Genomic DNA, 18,988 nt, shown 5'->3' with positions numbered 1-18,988 from the left:
ACGGTAAAAAGGGTGCATGCACACACCCCCAAACCGTGCGCCAGTTAATGTCAGGATGCTGTAGCACCATGGGGTCGCAAGGGTTGGACAGCATAAACAAACGATAATAATCTTTTGTACGGGGAGGACGGGTGACTGGAAGATCGGCCCGAACGTAGCTGAGTTCTATGAAACAATTGGCGACGTAGTACAATAATGGAGAAATAGGTGCCACATTGATCGGTGGATCGAGAGAAGCTGGTCGGAGGATATCTAAGAGACTGCGTGTTAAAGATGGGACCGGCCCCTGCCAGTGCCGCAACAGAGTATGGACAAAGAGTGCAGAAGAGCGTGCCCGCACGTTGATGAGTCCGAGGCCACCTTTTGCAGGAGGCAGTGTTAGAGTGTTGTAGCGGACTTTGAAAAGTGCCCTTGCTGACACGAAATATCCAAAGGCTGATTGGATGCGGCGGCCAAGGAGTAACGGCATTGGGAGGATCTGGGCGACGTGTACCAGTTTAGGGGCGACATAGATGTTGACATAGGACACACGTTGGAGTTGGTTTAAGCTACGGTGCACTTGACCGCGGACATGGTGCCGAATCGACTGCAAAAGCCGCCGGTAAGCCAGGGCCACTGTGCGGTGTGTGGAGCTCGTAAATTCGATACCCAAGTAACGAAGGGTGGCACTAACTGGGAGTGGGGTCGGCACCATAGCCGGGAGGCCGCGCCCAATGTGCATCATAGTCGATTTATGGACATTAAGAATGCTACCAGAAAGTCGTCCATACTGGTGGATCCATTGGATGGCATCATTGAGTTCCGTGGAGGAGCAGGTGAGAAAGAGGAGATCGTCCGCATAAGCCCTACAGTGAAAGGTGTGGTCACGCAAAGTGAGGCCCTGCAGTCTAGAGGTAAGTCCAGTGATGAGGGGATCAAGTGCAATGGCATATAGTAAAGTAGACATAGGGCATCCTTGACGCACAGAGCGGCGTATAGGAATCGGCCCCACAAGCCTCCCATTGACTTGTACCATCGAGACCGCGGGAAGGAGTAACCGGCGAATGGCATCGACAAAAAGCAATGGGAACCCCATACGTGTCGCCACCATGAGGAGGAATGGGTGTCGAACGCGATCAAAGGCACTCGTGAAATCGACGGATACCAGTGCTGCACGAAGGCGACAAACCGACGCCAGTGCAATGAGGTCACGGCATTCTCCTAGGGCTGTTTGTAAGGTGGCCCCACAACCACGTGCAGTCTGCTCAGGTGAAAGGACCGTAGGTAAGACGGTGCGTATGCGCGCTGCTAAGAGGCGTGCATAGATTTTATAGTCTGCATTCAGTAGTGTAAGGGGGCGATATGCAGAGACATGAGACCCTCCCTTCGGTTTAGGCACAGGTAGAAGAATGCCAGTGACGAATTCAGGTGGAATTGGGAAGGACGGAGTAAAGAGTTCCTGAATCATTTCCGTCCAGCGAGGAAGCATTAACGTGGTGAACGCCCGGTAAAACTCCACTGGGAGACCATCTGGTCCGGGTGATTTGTTCTTGGCCCCTTTGTTGATCGCATCTACCACCTCTTCTGCGGTGATTGCAGACATCATGGACGTTGACTCCGCTACGGTGAGGGTCCGATCAGGGGAAGGACGGAGATCGTCAGGAATGGGCGTCGCCATCGGTTCATCATCATAAAATTGGCGATAATGTTCAGCAAAGGCGGACACGACCGCCGCCTGTGTTGTGTGGTGAACACCATCGGAGGTCGTGATGTTGGGGACGAAAAGCCGACGTCGACGACTATGGTCGGATGCGGCATGGATTGTGGATGGGGTTTCGTCGTGGAGGAGGTCTTGTCTTCGGGAACGCACCACGACACCATGCAGTCGTGCACGTTGAAGAGAGAGGAGACGAGCTTTAGTACGTTGTCGTTCCCTGTGGGTGTCTGGTGATGGAGGGAGCGCATCGAGCTCACGGAGGACGGCGTAGTGAAAATTTGTGGTGTCTCGATGCCATGCTGCTGCTTCCTTGCCACATTGTATGAAGGCCTTTCTGATCGCAGGTTTGGCACATTTGAGCCACCAATGGAACGTGGATGTGTACTGCGGAAGGCGTCTTTCGCAAGACGCCCATATAGTGGCAATACATTGTCGGCAGTGTGGATCATTAAGGAGGGAGGTATTAAGCTTCCAGTAACCTCTGCTGCGCCACACTGACTGAGGTGGCAGAGCCAGGGAGCAACTGACGGCGCAATGGTCCGAAAATGCAAGGGGCCATCGTTCGGCTTGGGCGACTTCATTGCCGAGGTGAGCAGAGACATAAAACCGGTCCAGTCTGCTCGCAGAATGTGCTGTATAATGGGTAAAACCGGGGGTATTGCCATGAATTTTCTCCCAAACGTCCACTAGATGAAAATCTTCGATTAAGGTGAGCAGCGCCGGGCATGGCGAATATCCAGGTACTTGGTCCTGCGGATGGAGGACACAGTTGAAATCGCCTCCCATGATAAGGCGATCATAGCGTCCAGAAAACAGGGGCGCCACGTCATGTCCGAAGAAAGTGGACCGCTGCCGACGGTTCGTGGAGCCAGACGGAGCGTAGATATTGATGACGCGCGTGTCGAAGATGGTAACAGCCATGCCTCTTCCACAGGGAAGGATTGTCGTGTCCGTGAGTGGGATTCCTTCGCGTATGTAGAAAGCCACTCCACGCCCTGATTGATCACATGTGGACGTGTATGAGTCGTAGCCGTAGACTGGTGGTAGTGTGGCAACGCGTACTTCCTGAAGAAGGGCGACGTCGACGTCGGAGGCCCGAAGCATGTCACATAGGAGTTGCAGCTTGGGTGCAGTGCCGATCATGTTGATGTTCAATGTGGCAAACCGGTATGTTTGTTTCAGTGGTGGTGGACGCGCATCTACCATCACCAAGGGAAGTAAGAGGAGTGCACCGACAGGAAGTCCCGTCCCGTCAGCTGCAATGCCTCGCTTTTGATGTTAACAGGCAGCCTCGTCCGGCGGAGGTAACTCATCCGGAGGAGGGGGCGTACCTTCCTCAATGTCGTCGGCCCATGCTCCTGTGCCGTGGGTCTGTCCAATGTCCATGGGAATTGCGTCGTGGTGAGAGAGATCTGGAGTTGTCGGCGGGGAGACAGGCGTCTCAACCGGCGCACCGATCGTTACATTGTGCGTGGCGACCTCCATAGTGGTCCCGTCCTGCGAAACGTCTTGTTCATCGTGAAAGTTGTCCGCCGACCTCTGCGTGGAAATGTCGGCTGCTGGGGTGTCGTCTTCGTCGTCGCGGGTGGCAACGCTCTGAGAGCCCGTTGGTGAACGGCGACGGCGTTTGCGCCTACGTGGCGAGCGTTGTTTGCGCACGTGTTCCTCAGTGTCGGACGACGGCAAGGAGGAGCGTCGACCTGGTTCGAAGGCGTCGGTGGGTACAATGAAATTGTCAAACAGGTGTTGTGAAGATGTACTGGTCTCCTCAGCGTCCGGTGCGGGAGCCTGTTCGGAGGCAAGGTTGTCAGGTGGGACGTCTGTACCGTCCGTTGGTGACTGGGACGGTGGGACGTGCCGATCGGAAGGACCGGGCGACGGACTGGACGAAACTGTAGACGTGGCAAGAGCCGCTGCGTAAGTGACCGGTAGGGCGGTCATCGTGGGTGTGACGGACGCTTCCGACAACGGGAGCTGCGCGACACGTCGTTGAATGCATTCAGACCGTAGGTGACCTTCTTTCCCGCAACCGGAACAGGTCCGAGGTTGGCCGTCGTACATTATAATGGCACGGCAGCCTCCGATACGTAGATAGGAAGGCACGTGTTTCTGCAACTCGATGCGGACCTGTCTAACACCGTTTAAAACTGGATAGGTCTGAAATTGGACCCATCGTTCGGCAACATGTTCCAGAACGTTGCCATAGGGACGGAGCGCCTCGATGACGACGTCTGCAGGTAGTTCGAACGGCAGTTCGAAGATCCTTATCGTCCGTGTGCCGAGACCTGCGTGATCGACGGTAACGGGTCCGACGTTGCCGTCGGAATGACAGAAGCGCAGTCCACGTTTTGCCTCTTGAAGCACCTTGTCGCACGCCACATCGTTGATCATTTTGACGTAGACGGTACTGCTAACTATGGACAAGTGGATACCAATTAGATCCGTTGGTGGTATTTTAACTTCATCGCGTATAAATCGTTCTACCTCCAGGGCCTTGGGTCGGGCGAAGTCGGAACAAAAGTTGAAACGTAATGTCTTCTTCCGATAGTTGTGCGCCATGGTGGTCTAGAAGGAAAACGGCACTTACAGCGGCCGAAGTAAACACAAACACACCGTGCGCGCCTCGCCCGCAGCGCTCTGGCGCGTGACCGCCTCGCAGCACTGCCGGCGGCAGACTGAACTCATAACCTTCCACATAGAAGCCAAACACCTTAACCGTTACACTATCGCAGCTCGTGTACCTACAGGATGCCTTGAGGCTGTAACACATCACGCAAAATACTGACAAACACTGTTGGTATAACTATGAATTACTCACGCTTCGTCGAAGTACAATAGGAAATAAACAATTACCGCTATTCTTTATTGCGAAAAAGCAGTATAAAAGAAAGTCTGCTATCAAGACATTGCTTTTGTTCAGTTACTTTATTTATGACTGAACGTTTTCTAAAACTGAAGACACTCGTCCGTGCTCTGCACTGCAGTCGAGATATGGCGACGTCGTTCTCTGTTCATTGGCTGACTGTGTTTTGTGACGTCAGATGCGCAGAACGAACCTAAACTCGGCCGCCAACATAAATGACGCGCACTTTAGTGTTGCACGTCAGTACGCTAGGTTTCCACACTCCTAAAGATGCATCAGCATCCACTGCAAGTACTATGACAAATACGTGGGGGTGAGAAAACTTGGATTTCATGGTCGAGCGGCTGCTCATAAGCCACACATCACGTTGATAAATGCCAAACGACGCGTCGATTGGTATAAGGAGCGTAAACATTGGTCGGTTGAATAGTGGAAAAACGTTGTGTGGATTGACGAATCAACGTACACAATGTGGCGATACGATGGCAGGCTGTGGCCAATGACCGGTGAACGTCATCTGCCAGCGTGTGTAGTTCCAACAATAAAATTCGGAGACGGTGGTGTTACGGTGTGGTGTTTTTCGTGGAGGGGGCTTGCACCCTTTGTTGTTTTGCGTGGCACTGTCGCAGTACAGGCCTACATCGATGTTTCAAGCACCTTTTTCCTTAGCACTGTTGAGGAGCGATTCGGGGTGGCAATTGCATCTTTTAACACGATCGAGCACCTGTTCATAATGCAAGCATGTGGCAGAGTGGTTACACGAGAATAACATCCCTGTAATGGACTGGCCTGCACAGAGCACTGACCTGAGTCCTGTAGAACATCTTTGGGATGTTTCGGAACGCCGACTTCGTGCCAGACCTCACCGACCGACATCGATACCTCCCCTCAGTGCAGCACTCCGTGAAGAATGGGCTGCTGTTCCCCAAGAAACCTTCCAGCACCTTATTAAACGTATGCCAGGGAGAGTGGAAGCTGCTATTAATGCTAAGGATGGGCCGACACCATATTCAATTCCAGCATTACGGATGGAGGGCGCCACGAACTTGTAAGTCATTGTCAGCCAGGTGTCCGGATACTATTGATAACATAGTGCGGCTCGTTTTTCATACACAGCAGTAACACTGGGTAATAGCCTGTGCAATATGTCGTTTTAATTACAATATCACCGACCGATATTATGAGGAAGGAGAAGCAGAAGAAAAAGAAGAGGAAGAAGAAACGACGCTGGTGGACGACATCTCTTTTAAAAAGTAGCGACCAGTGTGGTGGGACAAAATTTTCTACATTAAAGCTGAATTACAATATTGGCTATTTCATAATTGTTGTGTTTGAAAGCTACTGATTTCTTATTCTTATTGAACCGAGTAGACCGTAAAATTTCCAAAGATAACGCCTCTTTTAGGAGAGCTAAAGCTGCAGCATTAAGTTAATAGACACTTCCAGTTTTGTTTGTTCCTCTTTGTCGTTCACGGCGCAAAAATGTCGATGAAGACACAATTTTCTTTTTCGCTTGGTGCGTATCACTTTCTAATGACGGATCTGTTTTCCTCCAAGTTTCTAGTCTTTTCAGTTTGTTTTTATAATCGCGGTTCGTAGGGGCGCATAAAAATTCTCATTAACGATCGAACTCTATCAGCTTTAATGTTCTCCCCGTATTCCACTCTGCAGTCCAGTATTTTTAAAGACAACAGATTTGCTGTTGGGGAAACACCGAAGGTTTTCTTGTCAGCCACAAGACTCATTCAGTGTGTTTCATTGACTGGTTCGCTCTTTAGTTTATCAGCCAACCACTGTACGTTCAACCGTAAATTCCAGAATTTCTGATGATGCTCTTGTAAAATAAGAAAGCGAAACCGGTCTTCTTCCACCCAGGCTCTACGGAGAAACTCTCATACAGAACACTCTACCTATTCTGCTGCAACATCTGCCTTTACAAGTGCAACAAGACATGTACTTCATTCACGATGGACTTCTCCTCGTTCCACTGTTAATCTTCGTATGCTTGTAAATAACAGACTCAGTGATGCTAGTATCCTTGCTAACGAAGGTCATTTAGAATATTAAGTTTAGAAAAGTGTTCATACTGTAACCAATAAGGTATTTTGAACACTTCATCTAAGAAAACGCTTCATGTAAATGCCGGTACGTTCTGTTTCCTGTGATCAATTCCTTCATAAAGAGAAATAGATAAAGAGGTCTAGTATGGAAATAAAGTTTTTCCGGACCAATGCGCATACACAATATTATCTTAATCTACATATGAGGAATTTTTCCTAAAAGTTTGACCAAAGCCTTTCATTACACTGTATTACATTGTATGTTCGAAGAACAGTCGTCCCACACATCTCGTGAAATTAGCGTGACGAGAAAATCTGATTGCAGTTCATAGAGAAAGAAATCAGAATACTTTCAAAGTCGGCCGGAGCGGCCGAGCGGTTCTAGGCGCTACAGTCTGGAACCGAGCGACCGCTACTGTCGCAGGTTCGAATCCTGCCTCGGGCATGGATGTGTGTGATGTCCTTAGGTTAGTTGTTCTAAATTCTAGGGGACTGATGACCTCAGAAGTTAAGTCCCATAGTGCTCAGAGCCATTTGAACCATTTGAGCCATACTTTCAAAGGATTTGTTGGTCTAGAACAAGTATTAGACTATGAAAAAAGATGCAAGATATTCGAGATTTTAAGGAAAATAGTAATCAGCTGTAGGAAAGACGGATAATATAAAATGAAGTCCACCCAGTTAGCCGTACGCTCTAACGCACTGCTTTCTGGGCGGGAAGGCGTGGCGGTCCACGGCACTAATCCGTCCGGCGGATTAGTGTCGAGGTCCAGTGGATGGTTTTTAAGGCAGTTTTCCATCTGCCTCGGCGAATGCGGGCTGGTTCCCCTTATTCCACCTCAGTTACGCTATGTCGGCGATCGCTGCGCAAACACTTTCTCCATGTACGCCTACACCATAACTACTCTACCATGCAAACATTTGGGGTTACACTCGTTTGGTGTGAGTCGTTCCCGAGAGGAGATAAGGGGGGTGGGGCCTCCGCTGGTGGCCGAGCCACACAACCACCTTGGGTTCCCTCTCCGTCGTTTCGAGGTCCCCAGTTCCATACAATACAACACAATATAAAATAAAAGAAGCAAAGGGGAACAGTCGGAATGGAAGACTAAGAACCAAGTGATCGGATTAAAGAGGATGTCCAGGGTGTACGGTATGCTGCGTCGTATGGACGTCGCCTTCCGCCAGGATGTCGGCAGAGAGTTAATGTGATCGTCATTTCCGGATTTTGCCTCTAAGGCTTACATAAGACAACTACGCTCTGGTGAAAAAATTCGAGGGATAGGAAGTTTCATATCTGCGCACACTCCGCTGTAGAGTGAAAATTTCATTCTAGAAACCCCCAGGCTGTGGCTAAGCCATGTCTCCGCAATATCCTTTCTTCCAGGTGTGCTGGTTTTGCAAGGTTCGCAGGAGAGCTTCTGTAAAGTTTGGAAGGTAGGAGACGAGGTACTGGCAGAAGTAGAGCTGTGAGGACGGGGCGTGAGTCGTGTGCTTGGGTAGCTCAGTTGGTGGAGCACTTGCCCGCGAAAGGCAAAGGTCCCGAGTTAGAGTCTCGGTCCGGCACATAGTTTTAATCTGCTAGGAAGTTTCATGGGATAGCGATATACACACACAAAGCGATAGTACCGCATGCACAGGGTATAAACGGGCATTGCATTGGCGGAACTGTCATTTCTACTCAGCTGATTCATGTGAAAAAGTGGCCGACATCATTATGGCTGCACAACGGGAATAAACAGACATTCAAGGCGGAATGGTAGTTGGATTTCGACATATGGGACGTTCTATTTCAGAACTCGTTTCGCAGTACAGTATTTTGAGACCCACAGCATCAAGAGCATGCTGAGAATACTAAATTCCAGGCACGAACACTACGCGACACAACCGCAGACATCAGTGTGTGGGACGTACGACGAACGTATCCGTTAGCACAGTACAGCGGCATTTGGCGTTAATGGACAATGGCTGCAGACGACCTACCCGAGCGCCTTTGCTAACGAAATCGTTTGCAGCACATCTCCTGGGCTCGTGACCAATTCAGCTGGATGGTTTATGGAGGCAGCATGGCTCAATATTTCTGCAGTGGACTTCCAACAACTTGTTCAGTCTATGCCACGTCGAATTGCTGCACTATACGGAGCTACAACAGGACAGACACCATGTTAGGTAGTATCAAATTAGTCTCGTACCCTCAGTGTATTGAGTAAGATGCACAGGTACCGTTCGTGTTCAGATACAACAGGGAATATATGAAGACAGTAACTGTTCTCGAAAGAACAGATACTGTTGATGACCGTGCAGCTTTTCCCTGGAATAAATGATGACTAACTGAAACCCTCAGCTGCCGACAGGTGTTGTTGATATACCTCGATGTGGACAGCTGAAAATGTGTGCCCCGACCGGGACTCGAACCCGGGATCTCCTACTGACATGGCAGACGCTCTATCCATCTGAGCCACCGAGGACACAGAGGATAGCGCGACTGCAGGGACTTATCCCTTGCACGCTTCCCACATCGAGGTGTATCAATAACACCTGTCGGCAGCTGAGGGTTTCAGTTAGCCATCATTTATTCCAGGGAAAAGCTGCACGGTTATCAACAGTATCTGTTCTTTCGAGAACAGTTACTGTCTTCATATATATAGTTAAAGGCTACCCAGCCATTGACCTTCGTCTGTGCGAATGCACACAGGTTGGCCAAACTCGTACGGGAATCGCCAAAGCGTGCGCGAGTAATGAGTGGATGGGCAAATGTCTACAAGGTACATTGCACATGTAGAATTGTGGACAGTTGGGAATGTGGGTCTCACGGGAAGCGTGCAAGGGATAAGTCCCTGCAGTCGCGCTATTCATCTGTCTCTTCGGTGGCTCAGATGGATAGGGCGTCTGCCATGTAAGCAGGAGATCCCGGGTTCGAATCCCGGTCGGGGAACACATTTTCAGCTGTCCACATCGAGGTATATCAACAACACCTGTCGGCAGCTGAGGGTTTGGGTTAGTCATCATTTACAACAGAGAAATCACCATGTGCATTTACGTGCAAGCATGCACTTATCGCAGGGTACATTATGTGAATGAAGTCACCGCGGGCAGCGTCAAACCAGACACTAGAATGATACTGCCGAGAAAAAAAGTCCATGAGTCACGTTGTATGAAAATATAACGAAACGATGTAACCTCGAAGAAGTGTGTATTTTCTCCGCCCGCGCGCGCGCGTGTGTGTGTGTGTGTGTGTGTACGTGAGTGTGCAATAGCCCTTTGTCTGTTCCACGCCGTTATATAGGTCGCCAAAGATGCCTTGCATTTGATTATTCAACATGACGAACTATCTCCCCCAGACAGCCGAGTTAGCGAAGGTTTGCTTTGGTTTATAGTCGTCTATCTTCTCGTGTTTGACAGTGGTTTCTGGGCTCACACTGGAGGGCATTCACTCGTTCAGGTAATTTATTCTGGAACTGTTGCGTTAGTTACTGAGAACATGCTAAAACGGCGGCAGTTTGGAATATCGGCCAGCCTCGTTAACGCTCAATTTATTACGTGCTTGCATCAAGACACCAGTGACGAATGGACTAGTTCCTCGAAGGCTGACAATGCAGTTCCTCTGAGGCGAAATTAATTCTCTGTGTACGCACACCAACTGCTCGACTTTTTCCTTCTGATTCTCTTCCTTCCTGCTGTGTTGTCAGAAATTAATGCGCTACACGTAATAATGAATGGAAAAGTTGCAGTAGTACAGGCAAAGGCAGCTGTGAACCTCCTGCTCACTGTTTTCAGGAAACAGAAACTGTGTTATACGGACATGAGTCCGAAATCGTTTTATTTGCATGTTACAGCTAATTTTCTTATTCTCTTCATAATCCCACTAGCTTACCGCTCGCTGCTTCGTTCGTGTAGACTGTATGATTGGCGCAGATTTGTGTTTTTCGTTTTTCTTCGAAGTTTTATGTTGTTCACAAATTTCAACTCCGTCTAAATTTCTCACGCTAATGGTGGCCGCAGGAGAATGGTCTTCTCCGGATTTATTTCTGACTAAGGAGCGATTCTGGCAGCTGGAGTCCAAGGTTTTTATTAATCATGCCTTTTTCGTTTTTGTGGTGATATTTCAATAGGAAGTTTCATCCCCTAACACATATATCTTTATATCTAACCAAGATGTTAATTACCAGTTTTCATGGGTGATCTTTTAAAACTTTTTAATACAATGAAATATTTTCTTACAGGGGAACCTCCCCATCGCACCCCCTTCAGATTTAGTTATAAGTTGGCACAGTGGATAGGCCTTGGAAAACTGAACACAGATCAGTCGAGAAAACAGGAAGGAGTTGTGTGGAACTATGAAAAAAATAAGAAAATATACAAACTGAGTAGCCCATTCGCAAGATAGGCAACATTAAGGGTACTGTCAGCTCAGGAGCGCCGTGGTCCCGTGGTCAGTGTGAGCAGATGCGGAACGAGAGGTCCTTGGTTCAAGTCTTCCCTCGAGTGAAAAGTTTATTTTCTTTATTTTAGCAAAGTTATGATCTGTCCGTTCGTGCATGGCGACCGCAACGCAAAACCGTGCGATTAGTAGACGAAGGGACGTGCGTCTCCAATGGGAACCGAAAACATTTGTTCGCAAAGTCATAGGTCAACCGATTCCTCCACAGGAAAACACGTCTGATATATTCTATACGACACTTGTGACGGCATGTGCGTCACATGACAGGAATATGTGTGTGGTGTCCTTAGGTTAGTTAGGTTTAAGTAGTTCTAAGTCTAGGGGACTGATGACCTCAGATGTTAAGTTTCATAGTGCTCAGAGCCATTTATTTTTGAAGTCTCATGTCACATCGAGTTGCTGCACTCCGCAGGGAAAAGGAGGTCCCACACGACATCAGGATTCCTCCCATGACTTTTATCACTTCACAAGGGAACCTCCCCATCGCACCCCCCTGAGATTTAGTTATAAGTTGGCACAGTGGATAGGCCTTGAAAAACTGAACACAGATCAATTGAGAAAACAGGAAGAAGTTGTGTGGAACTATGAAAAAAATAAGCAAAATATACAAATTGAGTAGTCCATGAGCAAGATAGTCAACATCAAGGATAATGTGAGTTCAGGATCGCCGTGCTCCCGTGGTTAGCGTGAGTAGCTGCGGAAAGAGAGGTCCTTGGTTCAAGTCTTACCTCGAGTGAAAAGTTTATTTTCTTTATTTTCGCAAAGTTATGATCTGTCCGTTCGTTCATTGACGTCTCTGTTCACTGGAATAACTTTAGTGTCTGTGTTTAGCAAGCGCACCGCAAAACCGTGCGATTAGTAGACGAAAGGACGTGCCTCTCCAATGGTTACCGAAAATATTTGATCGCAAAGTCATAGGTCAACCGATTCCTCCACAGGAAAACACGTCTGATATATTCTATACGACACTGGTGGCGGCATGTGCGTCACATGACAGGAATATGTTGTCGACCCACCTAACTTGTACACTTGGCGAATGGGTGAAAAGATTCTTCTACCTTGCCCGATTTAGGTTTTCTTGTGGATGTGATAATCACTCCCAAAAAAGTGTTACAGTTTCGCAGTCGCACAGTTTTCTCTGTGCTCTGTCAAAACATATGTTTTTAACGTTTTCAAATTTTTGCATGTGTAGAGCGTCAAATCCTGCATATGTTCAAGCAAATCTGAATTTGTCCTGGAATTTTGGAGAGTGAAGTTTATTATATAAAAAATTAAACTTTTCACTCGAGGGAAGACTTGAACCAAGGATCTCTCGTTCTGCAGCTGCTCACGCTGACCACGTGACCACGGCGTCCTGAGCTCACACTATCCTTGATGTTGACTATCTTGCGAATGGACTACTCAGTTTGTATATTTTCTTATTTTTTTCATAGTTCCATACAACTTCTTCCTGTTTTCTTGACTGATCTGTGTTCAGTTTTTCAACGCCTATCCACTGTGCCAACTTATAACTAAATCTGAGGGTGGTGCGATGGGGAGTTAATAACTTTTACACCCAATTTCCCCACCTTACTTAGACTTATACACTTCGTCCAACGCTGCTCTAATTTGTTGATCCCTTCCGAATAATAGGAATTCTCCAAGTCTGCAAAATAGCTGTTAGTTGTTGCAATCACATCCTCGTTTGAATAAAATCATTGTCCCGCCAGCCATTTCTTCAAATTGGGGAACAAATAGTAGTCCGAGGGTGCCAAGTCTGGAGAATAGGAGGGAGGGGGGGGGGATGTGAAACCAGTTGGAATCCTACTTCCATTAATTTTGCGACTGCAATTGCTGAGGTGTGTGCTGGTGCATTGTCGTGATGGAAAAGGACTTTTTTGCGGTCCAATCGCCGGCGTTTTTCTTGCAGCTCGCTTTTCAAACGGTCCAATAACGATGCATTGAATTGTATTGTGTGTTAACTGGGGACCTAGAAAAGACGGAGAGGCTCCGTCCCCACCGCAGCCGCAGTGGTCCACAACCCCCCAATGACTACCGCAGTCCACTTCATCCCTCCGCCGCCCCACACCGAACCCAGGGTTATTGTGCGGTTCGGCCCCCGGTGGGCCCACCCAGGGAACGTCTCGCAGCAGACGAGTGTAACCCCTATGTTTGCGAGGTAGAGTAATGGTGGTGTACGCGTACGTTGAGAACTTCTTTGCGCAGCAATTGCCTACATAGTGTAACGGAGGCGGAATAAGGGGAACCAGCCCGCATTCGCCGAGGCTGAAGGAAAACCGCCTAAAAGCCATCCACAGACTGGCCGGTTCACCGGACCTCGACACAAATCCGCCGGGCGGATTCGTGCCGGGGACCAGGCGCTCCTACCCGCCCGGAAAGCCGCGCGTTAGACCGCACGGCCAACCGGGAGGGCAACGATGAATAATATGCACCTGTAATAGTTCTACCATTTTCCCAGTCGCCGTGTCTCCTAGTTCTGCAGGACACGGAGTTGAGCCGGTTTGGAGCTGCAGTCAGCTTCGGACAGCCAAGACTCGCCCGACCGTTGCCGACACACCTAACTTGGGCGAGAACGACATGGGGTGGTCGTTCGGCCGGTCGTATCATCGGACGTCGTGTATTTGGTCGCCGACCGCTTATGGGAACTCTGTGTGTGTGTGTGTGTGTGTGTGTGTGTGTGTGTGTGTGACTTGCCATTTCTCCTTGTTACTCCACGGTGATTGGTTTTAGGATTGTAGGCGTTTTTGAGGCAAGTGTTTACGTGGAACTGTGTGTAGCTTCTGTGATTTGCACTGAGCCGTTATAAATGCTGTCCGCGTAATGGAGTAAACAGTTGGTCGGTTGGGTCAGAGCAGCGAGTGTGTGTTTCCTCGCCGTGTTGATGTTGTCCGGCACGGCGTGTATGGTTCAAATGGCTCTGAGCACTATGAGACTCAACATCTGAGGTCATCAGCCCTCTAGAACGTAGAACTACTTAAACCTAACTAGCCTAAGTACATCACACACATCCATTCCAGAGGCAGGATTCAAACCTGCGACTGTAGCGGTCGCGCGGTTCCAGACTGTAGCGCCTAGAACCGCTCGGCCACAGCGGCCGGCTACAGCCTTTGGTGTTTGTTAATATTTTTGAATGGTTATTGTGCCTTGACTGTGTTTAGATGCGAATTGTCAAGACGTGGTGCTGCGTCGATCTTCGTCCTCGCTGATATTTTCTGTTGTGCCGTTGGTCGAGTGGAAGGGAATTGATTAGGTTGTTGGTTGGTTCTTCAGCCGTCCCTAGGTCGCGGTGCCACACGATTATTTAGTGTTACGCGTGGCTGCCTGTCTCATCTAAACTGTTGTTACAGTTTCCTCCACAGGCCAACCCTTGGAACACTTCTGAGCACCACTGATTGTTATTGTGATTGTCATTTTATTGCCGGCCCTGTGGCCGTGCGGTTCTAGGCGCTTCAGTCTGGATCCGCGTGGCCGCTACGGTCGCAGGTTCGAATCCTGCCTCGGGCATGGCTGTCTGTGATGTCGTTAGGTTAGTTAGGTTTAAGTGGTTCTAAGTTCTAGGGGGCTAATGACCTCAGATGTTAAGTCCCATAGTGCTCAGAGCCATTTGAACCATTTTTTTTTTGTCATTTTATTTGGTCGCAGGTACTGTGCCAGGCCTTCAGCCGTGTATTAATATTGTCTGTTTTATGTTTAGTATATGGCCTTCAGCCGAACAACTTGAAGATTAGGCCTTCAGCCGTGTTTCATTTAAAATTCTTGTCGCTCTGTTTTTGGGCATTCAGCCGCGTTTGTTTCAGAATCTGTGGCTTTAATATGACAATCCTTGTCTGTAAGGTTTCTCTTTAATTATTTTGATTTTTTGAAACGGCCTTCAGCCATGTTCTGTAAATGTTTGTCTTAAGGTTGTCTTTAATTATTACTGGACTCGCATTCGGGAGGACGACGGTTCAATCCCGCCTCCGGCCATCCTGATTTAGGTTTTCCGTGATTTCCCTAAATCGCTCCAGGCAAATGCCGGGATGGTTCCTTTCAAAGGGAACGGCCGACTTCCTTCCCCGTCCTTCCCTATTCCGATAAGACCGATGACCTCGCTGTCTGGTCTCCTCCCCGATACACCCCAACTTTAATTATTCTTGACTAATTGCTTGGGTCTTCAGCCGACAAGTTTTCTTAAGATGTTTTCCTGTTGTACTGTGTAAAGGCTTATCTTTAAAGTCTCTCTTTTATTATGTAAAGAATATTTTTTAATTGGACTATCATCCGAAGAATTAACTTGGCCTTTAGCTGGAATTTGTAAATGCTTGGTTTTTAAGAAATTTCCTTAGCTGATCTGAAATATTATTTCGGCCTTTATCCGAGAACGTATTGTAATTTTACTTAATTAAGGCCTTCCGCCGTTACTCTAAATCCTGGTGTTTTAAAAGCAATCAGTTTAACTTATTGTGGAGAAGTTACTTCGGCCCTCGGCCGTGAATTGATCTTTGTTGTTTTAAAGAGAAAACTGTGTATTGCTTTGAGGAATAAAGTTGTGTGTGTTCTCGTATAACTAACAGTAATTGACCCTGACCACTTTCCACAGCCTGATCCGCTCTGTCTTGCGAAATCACATTTCTACTAACATGTATCTTTCTTCGCAAACAGAGCAGTCAAAAGCGTAAATGCAGCGCTAGGATCTCCAGTTTGCTGTATCTGACAAGGGAAGGCCTCAGACACGGCCAACCGATTCGGCTCAAATTTGCCAGGTCGCTTGTGTACAACCTAAAACGAAAGAATCTAAGTTATTTTGTGTCAGCACCCCAACGTTTTTGAGAAAATCACCCCTAAAGGTTATGATGAGGATTCGACTCAAAATTGGCGGGATCGATAGGTAATTGTAAACAGAACATTTTTCATCATCAGGTATGGGGTCCGAAAACGCATACTTTTCCAGAAATCGAGGTAAGAAACTGTTACAACTGCCGCGTCTGTACCCACATCGTAAACGCTTTTCGCCGACATTACCGATAGCGCAACGGCAAAGGTAACTGGCTGGGAGTCGGAGAACCCGGGTTCGAATCTCGAAGAAACTTAGCGGATATTCTTCTTTTCGTTTGTATTTTTCCATATCTCAATTGATAGGGATAGGAGGGTTAATAAGTTAAGTAAATCAACAAGGAATAATGATAATAATAATGTAGGTAATTTAATTTCCCAAACGTCGTGAGTTAGTAAAGTATTAAGCTTTTAATCCTTGTCAACTCCGAGTAAGAGTGCTGCGAATTCCTCACGAGAGATCACAGATAGCCAACCGCGCGACGCTTGTTTACGGCGAGGCACGGGATTGAATGCACGCGGGGAGAGTTATGTTGTCCCCGTTGCCTCTTCGTCACATCATAGTTGTGAACCTGGAAGAGTGAAAGTGGCCAGCACGAGCCTTATAGAAGTCAATTGGAAAGAGTTATTTTCCGTCACTAGGCTGCCGCGAACCTCGCGGATGCATATAGTGATTTTTTCATCGTTAATGCGCCGAAGTAACATATGACGAGTACTGTATGTAGTTTGTAGTAATTAGCCGTATTAACTAGTTATTGTTTGTTGTGTCATATTTTTCAGGTGCATAATCTGAATAATGGAGGATGTACACCCTTCGTATAGCGCTGTAATATATATTTGGGACCCTGTCACAGTATTACCGACGTTGTGTTTTGGTTTGCAAAAGTGTTGCAAGACTAATGCATTATCAATGCACTACTGGAAGCAGTCAGTTATGTTTCTCGGCGTTCCAGGTTGATATGAGCGGTTATCGTCGAGCAATTTTTGGAGCTGACGAACGAAATGACTTTTGTTGATACTGAAGTACTATACCATGAAGGTTTCTAGGAAATTCGAACCTGAGTTTACCGATTCCGAGCGGGTTACCTCAGCCATTGCGCTATCGGCGCTGTCGCCAAAAAGCGTTTACCATGTGGGTACAGAAGCGGCAGTTGTAAAAGTTTCTTTCCTCGATTTCTGGAAAAGTTTGCATTTGCGGCCGCCATACCTGATTATGAAAAATGCTTTATTTACAATTATCTATGGATCCCTCCAATTATGAGTCGATTGCTCGTCATAACCTTTAGGGGTGATTTTCTCAAAATTTCGGGGGTGTTGACCCAAAATATCTTCGAGTCCTTCGTTTTAGGTTGTACTCAAGCGACCTGCCAAATTTGAGCCGGATCGGTTGGCCGTGTCTGAGGCCTTTCCCTTGTGAGTTTCTGGCCGCTCGTTAAATTTCTTCAGAGCCGACCCCCCTTCTAATGAGTACAATGTGGCAGGTAGTTCACAGACATGAGGAGGGGTTAACAGTATCGTATGCGTCTAGGGACCGAAAGCTGTCACGGCCATGGGCAAGTAACACCTGGTGTCGCGTTACGCTAGCGCTCACGCAGGAGCCAGAACGGCATACAAATTAGACGCGGCCCGACCCTGGACCTCGGTAGCACCGGGCCCATAATGTCAGACGCGCGGCCCCTGTTAATTGCCCGTCAACAGCCCGCTATGATCTATCGCCCATCAGGCCCGGAGCTGCGCCTGATCTCGTTTGGGTACTTGCCGGCGGCTATACTGATGAACGTTCCGCAGGGCTCTGTTGTCGCACCGCTGATGTTGGCGTGAACAGTTCACCAGACGAATACATTCTTCTGCTTCTCGGAAATGTCTGCCTAATTGAAAAAGCACTTACGAATTGGAGTGCGTGGCTTCCTATTAAAATTTACCCTTCTCTGCTACTTTTGCAGCTCAAGGGAGGTGGAGTTCCACTTAGGAGAAAATTCAGAGTAATCTACACCAGCGAAAGTCGAAGAATAACAACATTCATTTGTATCATCAGCGACGTGAGAGGTGTGAACATCAGCTAACTGTCAGTGTAATAGCCGGCCGGAGTGGCCGTGCGGTTCTATGCGCTACAGCCTGGAGCCGAGCGACCGCTACGGTCGCAGTTTCGAATCCTGCCTCGGGCATGGATGTGTGTGATGTCCTTAGGTTAGTTAGGTTTAAGTAGTTCTAAGTTATAGGGGACTGATGACCTCAGATGTTAAGTCCTATAGTGCTCAGAGCCATTTTTTTGTGCTACCGGGACTCGAACCCAGGATCTCCTACTTAGCCAGGCAGACGCTCTATCCATCTAAGCCACGAGGGCACAGAGGATAGTGCGACTGCAGGGACTAGGGACATATCTCTGGCACACCTCCCGTGAGACCCACATTCCCAACTCATTGTTCCGCACTTTATATATAATACGTGTTTTTTGTACTTCAAATAACCTAACATAAACTTAATTAATTTTTCGTTGGGTTGTTTACAATTTCACGTTTCTGGAATAGTAAAATGTTACATGGTACATGGTGGGTGGAATCCGAGTACTAAATTGAAAGCTGGAAGAGCTTTTGCCTGTTGGTAAAAATCTTAAATTATCATGAGACCTTCTTTAGCAGAAACAGAATTCATGATTTAAAGAATGAAACACTACGACAGTTAAGTATTTTTTTACGATTTACACATTTCTTTCAGAAAATTTACTCTCACAATCAAGTACAAATATTTCCACGGGTATTTTATGTGATGTTCCGAAAAATCGCCCAAAAGAAATCTGCCTGGTGGCAGTTGATGACGATAACAACCGCAGGGCGAGAGACGCAGAACAACACATATATAAACACCAGACAAAAAACCTATGTGAATATTTCCTTTTGATAATGGGCATAAATTCTCTAAGAACATCATATTAAGCACGAAAAAATACGCAACTAGTGCAGTGTTTCATCATTTAAATCATGAGTGACACAGCTGCATACTCTCCAAAAACATCGAAGATGAATGAAATTAAGAAATCGCATTTCTTAAATGGGTATCGTGTATGCAAATATGAGAGGCCACATTCATGAGAGCAAATTGAAATGTTTGTTCGCTCATTC

General features: G+C 47.6%; 1 non-coding gene across 1 annotated transcript; it reads left to right on the top strand.

Moving 5' to 3' along the window:
• Positions 1-9,477: 9,477 nt before the first annotated feature.
• Positions 9,478-9,551, top strand: Trnat-ugu. The gene has a single exon. It is a non-coding gene; the product is annotated as a tRNA-Thr (tRNA).
• The last annotated feature ends 9,437 nt before the right edge of the window (positions 9,552-18,988 follow it).

This window comes from Schistocerca americana, chromosome 10 (genome assembly GCF_021461395.2).
Source record: "Schistocerca americana isolate TAMUIC-IGC-003095 chromosome 10, iqSchAmer2.1, whole genome shotgun sequence".
Lineage (NCBI taxonomy): Eukaryota > Metazoa > Arthropoda > Insecta > Orthoptera > Acrididae > Schistocerca > Schistocerca americana.
The sequence above is the reverse complement of the archived record's forward strand: the minus strand, read 5'-3'. Positions and strand labels throughout refer to the sequence as shown.